This window comes from Ailuropoda melanoleuca, chromosome 1 (genome assembly GCF_002007445.2).
Source record: "Ailuropoda melanoleuca isolate Jingjing chromosome 1, ASM200744v2, whole genome shotgun sequence".
NCBI lineage: Eukaryota > Metazoa > Chordata > Mammalia > Carnivora > Ursidae > Ailuropoda > Ailuropoda melanoleuca.
In genome coordinates this window covers 23,661,689-23,677,932 of record NC_048218.1, presented here as the reverse complement: position 1 = coordinate 23,677,932, position 16,244 = coordinate 23,661,689, and positions in this window count along the sequence as shown.

Genomic DNA, 16,244 nt, shown 5'->3' with positions numbered 1-16,244 from the left:
AGTATTGGTTATTGAGTTGACCTCATTAAGTGAAAAGGAAGTATTTACAAATTATTAAATACCAGGTTTTACAGCAGTGGCATCAGGTATTTCAGATCAGTTTTAATTACCATAAAGAAGCTAATTCATGGAATCGAAGAGAAGATTTAGAAAATTTATAAAGCAAATAAGTATTAAAGTAGAATTGTCTTTGAATTTATGGCAGAAATGTAAAATTTAGCATTTGTAATGGTGAGATCATCTACACTGAATTAAGAAACAAATGAAATAGAAATTTATTTGCAATTGATGGTGATATAGACATAATACAGTCATTCACATATATATGTGTGTATGTACATACATGCAAACATACATGATGAAAATAAATGAACTACAACATTTTTGTAATAAAGTTGATAATAAATACTAAGAAAAAACATTTAAAAAAGGCTTCAGCATAGCAGTACACAGTCTTTGGTATATCTGATAATATGAAGGACTGCAGTACATATATATCAACCTAAAGGTCCTAAAATATTAACAGACATTTTTGCAGATAAATTCTCCCATTTTTATCATTACTTTCAAAATATCATTTGGAAATCTGTAATCAAATTAGAAAATCAAATGGAACACAACAGACATTGAGCTTTTGAAATTTTTAATAAATGCCAATGATTGAAAACAAAGATTGTAAATAGGAAGGTATTGAAAAATTTCCCTTTAAACAAGCATGGGAAGATCTGAATAAATTATACAACGAGAGCTCAAATAGTGTAAAGGATTTACTTTGAAATTCTGTAATTAGCTTTGTAATGTATCTTCTTATGAAAGTACTTTTTTGAAAAGCTCTTATTCTTAATAGGGCAAATTTATATTCTGTAATAGAATGGAATAAAATTGAGAAAGCCTATAAGCTTGCAGCATCTAAATTAGGGAGTGCTTTCATATTTCCTAAAGAAAGTTCCTTTGAAGAAAGAAAAATGATAGCAACTGTGAAAAATATTCTGGATGATGATGTGTGTGTGTGTGTGTGTGTGTGTAAATGCATATATACATATACACACAATTTAAGTGGAAAAAAGAAAGTAGAATTGAACATACTCTCCTATTTAGTAGAATTTGCCCTGCACTTGCCATACCTTGGTGCCTGTAGAGTAAGCATTTTCTTGGTTAAAAATAGATAGTATATAGAGAAATTTTAAAAAGTTTTAAATTTATCAACTATGATGCAGCTTTGAAGAATATCACTGGCTACTTTATTAAATCGCTAAAAATACTAACATTTTGAAAGAAGAAGACATAAAAATAACACTAGCAACATATTATGAAAAATATATTGTTAAGAAATATATTAAAATATGGAATAGATACCTTAAAGAGGTACCAAAATGATATTTTTAATGACTCTATATAGAGAAATTATTAAAGTTGCTTTAACACAAGTGTGCATATGTTGGTTTGTGTGTATGCTGCTTTTAGATAGAATTTTAGAGAGAATTTTATATTCAAAAGTATTTTTGAACAGTATTCTGTAAGGCCACTTGTATAACTTTTTTCCAATTAACAAAGAAGTGTTTCAGAAATCATGTAATTTGAATTATTTTAGGCACCTCTTTATACTCTTCAAAAGGGTTTTCATTTGGATATTAAATTGTCTCACTTTCCTTTCCATAATCCAGTTCATGTTCCCATCACTCTCATGGAGGTCATCCTTTGGAGGGTGGTTTTACCCCAGTGTTGGAGCAAGAGATCATTCCTGGGAACAGAACCGAAAGAGAATTTCAATGAGTATTCGCATAGGTCACATATAATCTTACATTGTAGCTTATCTTTGAAAAGTAACTCCCTCAAACTCTACTTGTGAAGTGACTATAGATTGTTAAACCAAAGGAGGGACAGCCACCCTAAGCAGAGGGGATGGGCCACTTCCACTGGCAGGGGAGGCTCACTGCAGATGGTCTGGTAAATGTTCTCTGACTCTTCCAGCTATTTCTGGACACATACATTCTATTTCTCCCTCTTCTCTCATTCAGTGGCTTAGATTTTACACGAAACTCAAAGGTATGAATTCAACTGCTGTTGAAATTTGACATTCTAAAAGACAACAGTGTTTGGTTTTCGGCTCATCTAAGCCTTACACCTGCAGGAGAAAGAACATCATAGAACCCCACTCAGGATGTTCCTGTTTTCAGCCCAGAAGTTCAGCACAAACTCCAAATTCATCTGTAATATCAGAGCAAACATCCCACCCCAGGGTACTTGAGTTTCTCATTCTCTTTGTCCTTCTCAGGGTTCCCTAAAAAACAAATCCTGAAGCAAGTCTTATGTGCTAAAGTTTTATTGAAGAGCACAATCCAGGATGGGAGTGAGGCAGAAAAATAAGGAGAGAAAATATGGCTAGGAGTATTACTGTGCCCATCGAAGATTTATAGAAAGCATAAATACTTGCCCTGACTGGACGAGGCTTGGTAGAGGCATCTGAATGCCTGCATTTCAGAACAATGCATCTGAGGGAAATGAAGAAGAATTTATCATCTGGCTATCTCCAACCTTGCATGGAGTGTTATTGCCCCACCCGCAGTCTGTGTCACATTCTCTGGCCTCTCCAGAGTCACTGAGATTCCATAACAGCAGGCACATGGGCACCTAGGCTCCTTGCCAGTCAATGCTATCTGTAGGGATCTGTGAAGCGTAGCTGTGGTGACAGTAGAAATAATAACCCAGCTCAACCATCAGAGGTATGATGCAAGCCTTTGATAAGGTTGCTTTGTCCAGACAGCAAGGCAAAGAAGCAGATGTGTGATGAAAAAACTGACTTTCATATACTTTTCATAGGTTTTGATGGCACTGGCAACTTAGTCTCTCAAAGGCTTGTTCTCATTGGGCACTGTATTTCAGGGGATTATAGGTGATCATTTGGTAAAGGGTATTACCATTGCAATCTCTCACTTGCCAAAGTCCTGGTTCTAAAAATTCGATGGGATTTTTTTTTTTCCCCCAAACCAAGCAAACTGGATAACATCCCAGTCTTCCTTCAAATTCTTCAAGTCATTGTTGTGGGCAATCACTCTGGTAAGAAAATAAGTCAAGAAATTTTATAGACTGCTCAGAGATAGACTCACTCATACAGAGTCAACTGATCTTCAGTGAGGGGCAATAATACATATGGGGGAAATGATAAATATTTTCAACAAATGGTGTTGGCAAAATTGTATATCCACAAGCAAAGGAATAAAATCAAACTCTTTGGCTTACACCATACATGGAAATCAACTCAAACTGAATTCATGACCTAACCATAAGATTTGAAACAATAAAACTTCATGAAGTAACTGTAAGATAAAAAGTTCTAGACATCAGTCTTGCCATGTTTTATTTGATGTGACATCAAAAGCACAGGCAACAAAACCAAAAATAAACAAGTGGAACTATATCAAACTAAAAAGTTTCTGCACAACAAAGGAAATAATCAGCAGAGTGAAGGCAGGCTATGGAATGTGAGAAAATATTTGTGAACTATCTGATAAGGGGTTAATATCCAAAATTTATAAGGAACTTTCACAATTCAATAGCAAACAAACAAACAAACAAAACAAAACAAAGCAAAATAACCCAATTAAAAATGGGCAAAGGACTTAAATAAGCACTTCTCCAGACAAGACATGCAAATAGCCAAAGTGTAGGAAAAAGAGCTCAATATCACTAATCATCAGGAAAATGCAAATCAAAACCACAATAAGATTCTACCTCACACTTGTTAGGATTTTTTTTTTTTTTAATCAGAAGGATAAAAGATATGTGTTGGCTAGAATGGAGGGAAGGCAAAGTAGTTTGGCCACTATGGAAAAAAGGATGAAGATGATTCAAAAATTAAAAATGGAACTATCATATGAACCCACAATCCTACTACTATGCTTATATCCAAAAGAACTGAAATCAGGTTCTCAAGATTATCTGTACTTCATGTTCACTCCAGCATTATTCACAGTAGCCAAGACATGGCAACAACCTAAATGTCTACTGAGAAAGAAATGGATTAAAAAAAAAAAGTGGCATATACATAGAATAGAATATTATTCAACCTTAAACGAAGAACAAAATCCTGCCATTCATGACAACATGACTGAACCTAGAAGATATTACAGTAAGTAAAATAAGCCAGTCATGGAAAGACAAATACTGCTTGATTCCACTTATATGAAATATTACAATATTAAAACTCATAGAAGCAGACAGTAGAATTGTAGTTGCCAGGGCAGGGGAAGTGGGAAATTTCTGCTCAGTGGGTTGAAAGTTTCAGTTATGCAAGATGAGTAAATTCTGGATATCTGCTCTGCAACATAGTATCTACAGTTAATAATTGTGCACCTTAAAATATGCTGAGGATAGATCTCATATTTTTACCACAAAAAAAGCCCCACAAAAGAACATTTGAAAAATTTTGGAGGTGATGCATATGTTTAGTATCTTGATTGTGGAAATAATATTATGGGTGTAGCATATGTCCAAACTCATCACTATGTCAAATGTGTTCAATTTTTCTATATCAATTACACTGCAATAAAGTTAAAAAAGAATATTTAATGATAAGATATTTCTAAGTAAAATTCCCATTTAAAAAATGTCTAATTGTAAAGAATCAGATAATCTTGAGAGAATATTATCTTAATTTGTCATAACTGGCTATCACTAATAATAATTTTAGAAAACTTACAACATAGAAATTTCAGATTGGATTTTGTTGCAAGGGCTTATTATAATTTCTGTTTATCTATTTTTATTAAGTACACACCAGAATACAAAGAAAACATATGGTCAAATGAAAGAATAGTATTAAGGTAATGTATTATATTGTCTAATTCAAATACTATGAAACTAGTACTTTTGAGCTCCGTTTAAAATGAGCCACTGAATTTGAAAGCAAATGACAATCCTTCCTTATTAATCTTCCTTTTCATGGCAGTTTTTGTACTTTGTATTTACTGCCTATTCATTTTCTTTGATGAGAAATGCAAGCTACAGCAATGTGTCTAATGTGTTGACTAAAAATAACCCTTAACTATATTTTAGACAGCTCTAAAGGCTAGACTGTATTATCTTTTGAAAGATCAGAACAAAGACCCTTTCAGTTCATGAAGAATAGATGAAAAATTGCTCTAATTAGTTTATTTTAATCTGTAGAAAGGAATATAAGTTGTCTACACATTATAAATGGCTAATTTTTAGTGATTAGTTTTTATTTCTAGGCATTGTACCCAACCACCTGGCTTGCTCCTGGTCAAATTTACTCTTTTGATCTTTTTCTTCAATTAGCTCATGCCAAAAAAAAAAAAAAAATTATTGTGATTTAAATGCAAATGACTGAGATCATAATATGTCATAAAATCTGCTTCTCTTACTTATCTTTATGAGAACTATCTCTCCAGTCACTCTTTACAGAATCTTAAATTTTTTCCAATTACTCACTTCCCACATCTGAATGTTCACTATTTTAATTTATTTAATTTGCTAAGTAGCTTTTACCTTTGGCATCTCTTCATTTTCAGCTCTGCCCCCTTAATTTAGTCCCCTGTTTCTTTTTCTGTGGGTTGCAGCAATGCATTTTAACTGGTCTCAAGACTACTTTCTGGCTCCTGTCTTGTGTTACTGCTACTAAAATAATTTTTCAAAAATGTAAATTTTAACATCCTCCTCTTAGCAAAAGCCAGATAATGACTCACATGATAGAGTATACATCCTGGGGTGCCTGCATGGCTCAGTCAGTTGACTGCCAGACTCTTGATTTCAGCTCAGGTCTTGATCTCAGGGTCATGAGTTCAAGCCCCACGTTGGACACCATGCCGGGCATGGAGCCTACTTAAAAGGATAGAGTGCACACTTTATGGAGTACTTATATTTTCCCTAACATTATTTCCAACCTCGACCCATGTACAACATCCTCTTGAATCGTACCACACTGAAGATCCATCGGTAACTACACACATCTCCTTGAAGATGGAGTCCATACACATGCTGGTCAGTTAGCTATCCTGAGAGTTTATAGTCAGTGTTTGGCCCAGTATTTAAAATCAAATACTGTTACATTTGAAAGTTTTTCAACTGTTTCTCTTAATTTAAGTTTTTCTTTGTGTTTTGAATCAAGATAGAAATAGTGAAGTAAAAAATAAGACAATGAAAGTAGAGTCGAAATACATTCAGGGAAAATAAGTGACAAAGTTATCCAATTTACTCATAATACAATGATGATTTCTAATTTTTAATTATCACCAGCTGCACTCAGTTGGCAAGAGGTCCATTCATATATCAAAAGTTTATGGAGTATTTACTATGTGTTGGATGATGTGTTAGCACTGGGCATATGCTTGTGAACAAGATTTGGTCTCTGCCTGCAAGATGCTTGGAGTCTAGTGGGTAAAATAAATAAGAAAGTTACAAATTATGATAAAGAACAGTGAGTTCATATAAGAGTTTCATGGTTTCACCTAAGGAAGGATTTCTATTTCCGATTGGAGTTGTGGTTGAATGAGGATTAGAGGAAAGACTTTAGGAAGCCAGGATAATACAACTGTTAGTCGGCTTTTTCATAATAAATGACTAGCAGCACCAAGATGAGGATGCAAAACAAAGCATACCATACTGATATATTTTAATTTCTGGAAACTCAAGAGATGTGGCAATTGGGTCACGCATTACATTTGTATATTATTATGATGATATTTTATTGTTATTTCTTGCAATGGTATTTTCATATAATTAAAGACAGTAGAACTTACTATATTATTCCATTGTGCAGGAGAAAATCTAGGATAGAATCAGAAATGAGATTAGTAGTAAAAAAAATAACCTAACTGTTGATTAAAAGATACTGTACAATTTTGTGTGACTAATTTTGACAAAAGATTCTGAAACACATAGACTTGATCATTTTAACTTAATTTGTTCAAGGATTGATGATTACTTGTGAAACTCCATGAGTTAATAGTTTCATAATACAGGCTCCTGGGTGGCTCAATTAGTTAAGTGCCTGCCTTTGGCTCAGGTCATAATCCCAGTGGGATTGAGTCCTGGCATCGGTCTCCCTGTTCAGTGGCGAGTCTGCTTCTCCCTCTCCCTTTGCTCCTCCCCCCTTTTTGTGCACGTGCACACGCTCTCTCTTTCTCTCAAATAAATAAACAAAATCTTTAAAATAATAGTTTCTTAATACAACTATCAAAAAGCACTCAAATATATAACTTGGGTTTCTTAACATAATACTCATCTTTCAATATACAAGATAAGCTTACTTATTGCCTACAAAAACTTTACTGTTTATTCAAATTATAATTTGTGTCAATCATTCTTATTTAATTATAGGTTTAGACAATTAAATGATGTTTTCGTGGAACCCTTTGACTCCACAAAATGGTTAGGGAAATCAATAAAAACTGCCCACATGAACTTGATGATGGAAATAGCACCTGTTTTCCTTCTCCTTAATGGCCTAGTAGTTGTCTGGAGAAGAAGGCAACGAAAAATTACATTAGTATGCATTATGTCACAAATTAATAAATTTTATATCCTCCACTTCCTCTCTCCCTTTTCACTCCTGGTATTTCCTCAATTGTGTTGGTGTTAAAATGGACTTATAACAAACCGAGAAGTCATGATACAAAGTGAACTTCTACCGATGAGAAAAATTTCAACTAAAGACATTCCTTAGGGGAGCCTGGGTGGCTCAGTCATTAAGCATCTGCCTTCGATGCAGGGCGTGATCTCAGAGTCCTGGGATCAAGTCCTGGAGCCCCACATCGGGCTCCCTGCTCCACTGGGAGCCTGCTTCTTTCTCTCCCACTTCCCTGCTTGTGTTCCCTCTCTCCCTGGCTGTCTCTCTGTCTGTCAAAAAAATAAATAAAATTAAAAAAAAATAAAGACATTCCTTTATCTCATAGAAGGAGGTAAAATTAATATGAAGAAGAATATTTTATTTGAACATTGCATCTCATTATTATTTGTTCTATATTTTAATGTGCTAAAAAGAAGCTTCTGAACTATTCTGGTTAAATTAATTCTGATGGCAATATTCCAATATCATTTGACATTAATATAACACTTGTCCTTGGTATTGATAAATGGCAGGAATCTATTTTCTTGTTGTTTTTTTAATAGTATTTCACGGGTAACTAATTTTCCACAGAAAAATAGAGTTTAGTATAATCAACAAGTTTCCATATTCAGACTTTTTGAGAATGCATATTTATGTTATTATTATAGACCATTACATAACTAAATAACCATGTGGTAATTAAGCACTCTTTTTGGAAGTCTCAAAGAGTCATTGAATAATGAAATAGACTTGGCACACTTATATCGTAATATTTTAATGTCCAGATTTCAAAACTGCTAAGTTTGAAATAGATTTTATGTACCCTTGAATAGTGTTTTGATCCATTTCTGCTTTGATGCAAAAAGCTCAAATACCCTAGATTTGACAGGCTCCACAAACTAGTCTTATATTATGACTATTTTTTTAATGTATTCAGAGAAACTTAACACTGGGCTATGTGTATTTTATTAAATAATTATGTTATTTATTTAAGCAATTTTTAGCATAAATCTACATAATTAGGCTTAAATGACACACTATTCTTGGTATAGCATGATGCAAACAGCATTAATGATGAAGTTCACATGTTGATTAAGCTACAAAGCTGGTACGAAGCTGCACATAAGCATTTATTTCCTCCTTTACATTATTATTACAATCCCTAATGTATTTAATCTTTGCTGTTTTCTTGGGTTTGTTTTTTTTTTTAGCTTGTAGGTTATTCTTTTTAACTTCAATGTGCAGAATATCCAATCACTATTCTTATACTTACTAATTCAAATTTAAATTTTTTAAAATAAAATTACATTGGATAAACTGAAGTACTATTGAAGTAAAGAAAATGATGGCAGACAAAAAAAGGGACAGAAAAAAACATGTGTTCTTATAGCACAGAACATTTCTACTAGGAAATAAATAATTTATGGGTCAGCAGCCAGCACTTCTGCTTTTATTATAAATCATTATATTTAGTATGCATGCATATATTTTCTGATTTCATTTCAAGCAGTGACATTTGGTCATCATCAGTAGTACCTGAGTAAAATCACAGTTCTATAAAAGATTGATATGAAATTGCATGTAGTACATTTTGAAGGCTTATATTCTCTAAATGTACTGAGAGTAACTTTTAAATAATAAATTTTTGAAAGTTGTGGTAGAAATGTACACTGTGAACGTTGGTCAGGAAAGTCTAAGATCGATTCTATGAATGAGGTTTGTTATAAAAAAATGTTAAATGATAATAATAATCACAAAATCTCAGTGGAATGCAAGTATTTACATAGTTCATTAGTCTGCAGAATGTTCAGGGGCAGATTGATCTAAATTGCCCTTTCCTGAATGTGGGTCTGTTCCACGTGTCTCCTGTCTTTTCCTTGGGATAGCAGGTTAACCAAAGCCTATTCCTTTTAGAATGATGGCAAAGGAACAAAAGTGCACAAGTAAAACCCAAATATGTTTCAAGAAATTATGTCTCCTTGGGGCGCCTGGGTGGCTCAGTCATTAGGCATCAGCCTTTGGCTCAGGTCATGATCCTGGGGTCCTGGGATCAAGCCTGCACGGGGTTCCCTGTTCAGTGGGGAGTCTCCTTCTCCCTCTCCCACTCCTCTTGCTTGTGTTCCCTCTTTTGCTGTCTCTCTCTCTGCCAAATAAATAAGTAAAATCTTTTTTAAAAAAAGAAATTATGTCTGTTAAAAATCCCAATGGCCAAAATAAATCAAATACCTAAGCCCAGCTTGAAAGGATGGCAAAGTAAGCTACTTGGCCAAGCCTCAAAACAAAAGAGATGTGATACCCCCTTCTCTCATGGAAGTAAAGAAGAATGGTGTTTCTAAAACAAGAAGCTCATTTACCACAATCACTATTTTAGTAAACTGCATTTTATAGGCTATAATTGGCGGTAGCGTAATGGAGCTAGTTTTATAATTTGTACACCTGCCTACTGGGATTATTTTCTGAGAAATTACCTATGATCTAAGGTTTCACAAAGTTTTTATTTAAATAAAAAGGATTGTAAAGTTAATCCCAAAATACATGTTCAGCAGGATTTGGGTAGGAGGGCTTTAATATTTTCCTTAGCGAGAACTCGATACTGAAACCATGCAGTTTTGTAGCTACTTCTAAGTGGATATATCAGGTCAAGGAGGAATTGGCAATATACCTTTGTAAGTTAGTTATTGATGTGTTTCTCCTTTGCTTCCCTGTGTAACAAAGTGTCTTTGGTGATTCTCATCCAGCAGAAGAAAGGGATTTCTTGGCTAGTTGTATGTAAAAGTGTTTTCTTGGTCTATGGCACGTACTATAGACACTACAGAAACGTATATGCACCATATTACAAAAATGTTTGCGATTCATAACATCAATAACAAAGATAAAGACTGACTCTTGATTCTCTATATTCATAAGGTAAAATACTTAATAACCTTATCTGTAGTTATTTTGTATGTAAATGATGGATGCAGGCTACTCAAAAGGAGAGTTTTTACAAAGTTTTGCATCAGGAATTGCCCAAAGATGATTATCTTCTTTTCCAGCTTCCTAAAAGTGAGGTAGGGGGAGATAATGGGAAAAATTCCTTCTCTTTTGTATTATACCTGAGTAAGTTGTTTATCTAGAAGGAATTTCTTTGCTCTGTGGACATCAGACATCATAGTGTACATGAGGAACCAATGACTACTATACCTAGTGACAGCAACAGGAGTCTTGCCCCACAACCTTTAATTTAAAGACATAGGGTGTAGATACTCATCTGCATAACTTCAAATGGCATTTAGGTAACTTGGAAGCTCTTTTCAGTTTCAGAGGTTCCTGTAAATTCAACTGAGTCCTCCTTTCTGACTGTATCACAGCTCAACTTTTTTCTGCTCAATCTCATTTCTGTCTCTTCCCTAACTGATGTTGATCCCGAGAGCAATTCTTAATGAACCTCTTACACATTGACCTCCACTTTAGAGTCTGCTTCCCAGAATATCCTAAGGACTGATGGGAGTTGAACCTAATAAACATTCATGAGCCAGTTCACCAAAGGGATTGTAGGCTTCTCAAAGAATTGTATCATAAATGAGGGTCATAGAAATATTTTAACCAGGAAAGTGAAATGATCAGATTTCATTGTAAGAAGACTCTTTTAGTAATATCCTGTAAAATGAGTCTGAAATGGCACAGTATCAACAGGTAAGAATATGATGTTATTTTCATCATCTGGACAAGAAATAATAGTAATAATAACTGATAGCTAGCACATGTATGAAACTCTTCTAAGTACTTTACAGATAAATGCTATTAATATTCACAAAAATGCTATGAGATAAGTAATATATATATATATCTATTACTTCATATTATAAATAACAAAATTGAGTCAGAATGATTACATAAATTGTCCAAGGTCATGTGACTAGTAAATAGTGGAGCCAGAATTTGAACGAATGGTACAGCTTAAGAGTGTTTTCTTTTCCCCGTTACGGTCTAGACGCACAGCTAATGATAGCTTGATAGTAGAGACAGCAAAAGAGCTATGTGAGGTGGATAATATAATAATAAGTCAATGAGAATTTGTAATGTGATTTTCATATTTGGACGTCTGAGTTTGATGTGCTTATAAGTCCAAGTGGAATTCTTCTGTAGCTGGCTGAAAGCAGTCTATAAGAAATCTGAGAAAGCACTAAAGAGCTGGAGAACCATCAATCTATTACTGATAACCAAAGCCATGACTAGTGACGTTATGGTCTATGGAGACTTTATAGAAGGAAAGAGAAGTGATAAGGTCAAAAAGAGAACCCAACAGAACGTCCACACTTAAAGATTCTTTCCACCAAAAATAAAAATAGATACAAATAGGAATATCTATAGATTGTAATAGCAAAGCAAAGACCTGAGATATGTATGTGTCTTTTACATGCATAGACTATAATCAGATTTAAGTTATTCAAATTCTCCACCCTTTATCTTGGAACATCAAATGAGTTTATCAAGAAAGAAATTTGTGGAATACTTATTTCAATTAATGGTTGATAAAAATCTGTGGAATACTTATTTCAATTAATGGTTGATAAAAACCTCCAAAGTTTCAGGGAAACTTCTTGGACATTTAGTGAACTTCCAAATGTTTTCAATTTCATGGCTTGGTAACTTTTAAAGATACCAATAAATATGGATAAGTGAAATATTAGAATGATTAATTATGTGATTTAGATGTCAGAAGAAATATCTGCCTTTTCTTTCACTAACTCAAATTTGTTTCATAAGAATTATAAATTTAGAATAATTTTGAAGTAAAAGCACTGAAGAATTATTTTATAATAGTAAATAAAAAACAAATTATGTTAACTAATAATAAGGAATTTTATTTAAAACAAAATGACTATATATTCTTATTAAGACTAGTACAGAATTATATAAATGAAATGTTTTTCCCATGAATTTTGTCTTAAAAAATGACCTTCATTTTGCTATTAATTTTTTCCCAACTGTTTATAAGTCTATGTGTGATTCTGTACCTAAGTGCTTCAAAGAAAAATGTCTCTATCTTCTTTCCTTCATTATATACCTGAAAAGAAACCAATACTTCATAAATGTAATTCTGGAAGTAAAATTAAAATTTTCTCTAAGTTCCATTTACTTTTGATGTACTGTTAAAATAATGATGACTTTTTTTCTCCTTGCTACTTTGACAGCCATTATTATTAATATAAATGATGAATATTACACAAACATAATTGAATTATCCCAGTTTATCACTTCTATTTGTCATAAAAATTACTTCCCATATATATTTTAGCCTATAAGATGTTAGGTAATTTTTTTTTAATTCTCTATAGTATTTATCTGAGAAAAAATATCCAATGACCTAAGTTGATAAAAAATTTTAACTATGCCTTGATATGTTATCACTTTTATTTATGTGAAGAAATAAGTTTATTTTATTCTATTTATTTTATTCTTTTTGAGAGAGGAAGAGAGAGAGAGAAAGAGTGGGGGGAGTAGAGAGAGAAAGGGAGAGAATGTTAAGCCAATATCATGCCCAACACAGAGCCCAACATGAGGCTTGATCTCAGGACCCTGAGATCATGACCTGAGCCAAAATCAAGAGTCAGACGCTTAACTGACCAAGCCACCCAAGCACCCTATCTGTGAAGAAATAAGTTTAAAATGACATGAATTTTACGTCTTGGATACATGATTTAGAATCATTGGTACTTTATACACAGGTAATGATATGCCTTGAAATAAAATATTTTCAAATAAAGTTGTATGAAATGCACTGTTAAATAAACCCATAATTGTCCTTTCATCATTTTAAAGGCATCTTAAGAACCACATAAATGAAAAATGTCCTTATTATAAAAATTTTGGCATTTCCCTGCAAAAATAGAAAGCTTTCATCTTAGTTTCATATCCTGAGGGAACTTGAAATGCTTGAATGCTGAAAAATATGACTGATAATCCAAATAAGTTTCTTTATTTAAAAAATGATAAATATACTAACATATTGCTAATAAGAACTTGAAAATTTTAAAATGTTCAGGTTTGTTTCCACTTAAAATATATGGAAGTAAATACTTATTTCTAGCCATTCAAAATCATTGATACCTGGCTTATAAATGTGGAATATCTGAATATAGATTGTCATCTTACGCCATCATCTTTTTCTTTCTTTTAGAGACTTTTTCCAATCTAGAAATGTAGTTCATCTTAGGTTCTTTTCTATTTCTTCCACAGTTTTATCTAAATGAGAATTATTTTATGTAATTATATTATACTTCATTATATATATATATTACATTTGATAACAATTCAAGATAATGCCATTTTAGTAGTATGCTATATTAAACTATTCACACTTTCTAAAAGATATTTTGATATGACATCATAGAAGTCAAATCTGCCTCACTGTCTTTATCATAATTATCATCAAACATTAAAAATGATTGCACTCATACCAAAGATATGTTTTATTATATCATGACACTTAGAAGAATTATAAATTGAGGTTGTGCTTCAATGAAGATGGAATAGAAATATTTTTCCCTGTATCTCCCATTAAGACCAACTAAAAATTCTGAAAGATAGACCATATAAGAGCAGCTAGAAATATCAGGACCCCGGGAATGACACAGAAGTGAGATTTCTAGGTTTTCCTTTTGGCAAGTATATCCCATAGTTGGTGCTAGAGAAACTGGTAACTCAGCAGGGCCAAGGAGAGCAGCCAAAAACAACAACAACAACAACAACAACAATAACACAAAAAAACAGTCCCAACCAAAAATTGTCTTGTCAAAGGACCAAGAAAGAGTTAGCCTAGAATGTCACTTTTATACAATGATCACTCCACTCTTGCAACAAGAGTAATGCATGTGTGATGTGGGGGGAAGGGCAGGAAGAGCCCCCATTTCCAATGCACTAGCAAATGCCTAGCTGGAAGTCTGATCTTCCACCCTCAGGCACCCTCAACTACTCTGTTGGGATGGTGACAGAGAAGGTCATTTAGGAAGCCAAGACTTTTATCCTTTTCAGGTGGTAATGAGCCATCTTACTTGGGCAGTGTCAGTAAAGACCTGGCTGGAAGCCTGGTCTCCCACACCTACTTGCAGTAAGAGGGGAGGTATAACCTTCCCCCTGCCAGACTGTATCAGAAGAGTCCAGCCGAAATAGAATATTTAAATGAGAGCCAGTCTCATAATATAATACTCAAGATGTCCAGGTTTCATTTAAAAAAAAAAAACATTTATCGTACAAAGAACCAGGAAGTTCTCAACTCAAATGAGAAAAGACAACACAGATATGATAGAGATGTTAGAATCACCTGAAATGGCTTAAAGCAGTAATCAAAAAGTTGATTCAAATAAAGAACATTATGAACATGATTGAAACAAACATACATGAAAACGTACAGCCTCAACAAAGAAATAGAAGATACAGTAAAAGAGCCAAAATAGGTGAGGCAAATAGCTTACACAACTGAAAGGGAAAAAAAAAACCAGACACTTTAACAATTATAGTTGGAGAAGTTAATGCACTTTTCTCAACAATTGAGAGGATGAGACAAAAAAATCGGGAAGGATATAGAAGAACTTAACGGTAGCATCAATAAACAGGATAAAATCAACATTTATCAAATATGTTAACCTCAAAAAATCAGAGTAGATATTATTTAAATATCTATGGACATATACCAACATAGATCACATCCTGAGCAATAAATCCATTCTCAACCAATTCAAAAGAATTGAAATCATCAAATATGTTTTCTGATAACAATGGAATCACACTAGAAATCAGTAATGGAAAGGTAATAGGAAAATCTTCAAACACTTGGGGACTGAACAATACTTAGTCAACTAATTCACAAGTCAGAAAGGAATGCCTTAAGAGAAAGAAAAAATACATTGAATTGACAAAAAATGAAAATATAGCATAAGAAATGTGTGGGACCCAGCTAAAGCAGTACTCACATGGAAATTGATAGCATATTTATTTATGTATTTATACGTATGTATATATGAATGTATGTATGTATTCATATTTAAATTTTACTTAGTTAACATACAGTGCAATATTGGTTTCTGGAGCAGAATTCAGTGATTCATCACTTACATATAATACCTGGGGCTCATCACCACCAGTGTCTTCCTTAATACCCTTCACCCATCTATCCCATCTTCCCACCCGCCTCCCTCCATCAACCCTCAGTTTATTCTCTATTGTTAAGAGTCTCTTCTGGCTTATTTCTCTCTCCCTTTTTTCCTTCCCTTTCCCATATGTTCATCTGTTTTCACTCTTAAATTCCACATAGGAGGAAATCATGTGGTAGTTATCTTTCTCTGACTGACTTATTTCACTTAGCATAACACACTCTAGCTCCATCCACCTCATTGCAAATGGCAAGAGTTCATTCCTTTTGATGGCTGAATAATATTCCATTTTGTATGTGTGCGTGCGTGTGTGTGTGTGTGTGTGTATACACACACCACTTCTTCTTTATACATTCATCAGCTGATGGACATTTGGGCTCTCTCCATTTGGCTATTGTTGATAATGCTGCTATAAACATCAGGGTGCATGTACCCCTTGAAATCTGTAAATGCTTAGATTAGAAATTTTAGTTATTGGGGTGCATGGGTGGTTCAGTCAAACATTCAACTCTTAATTTCAGCTCAGGTCATGATCTCTGGGT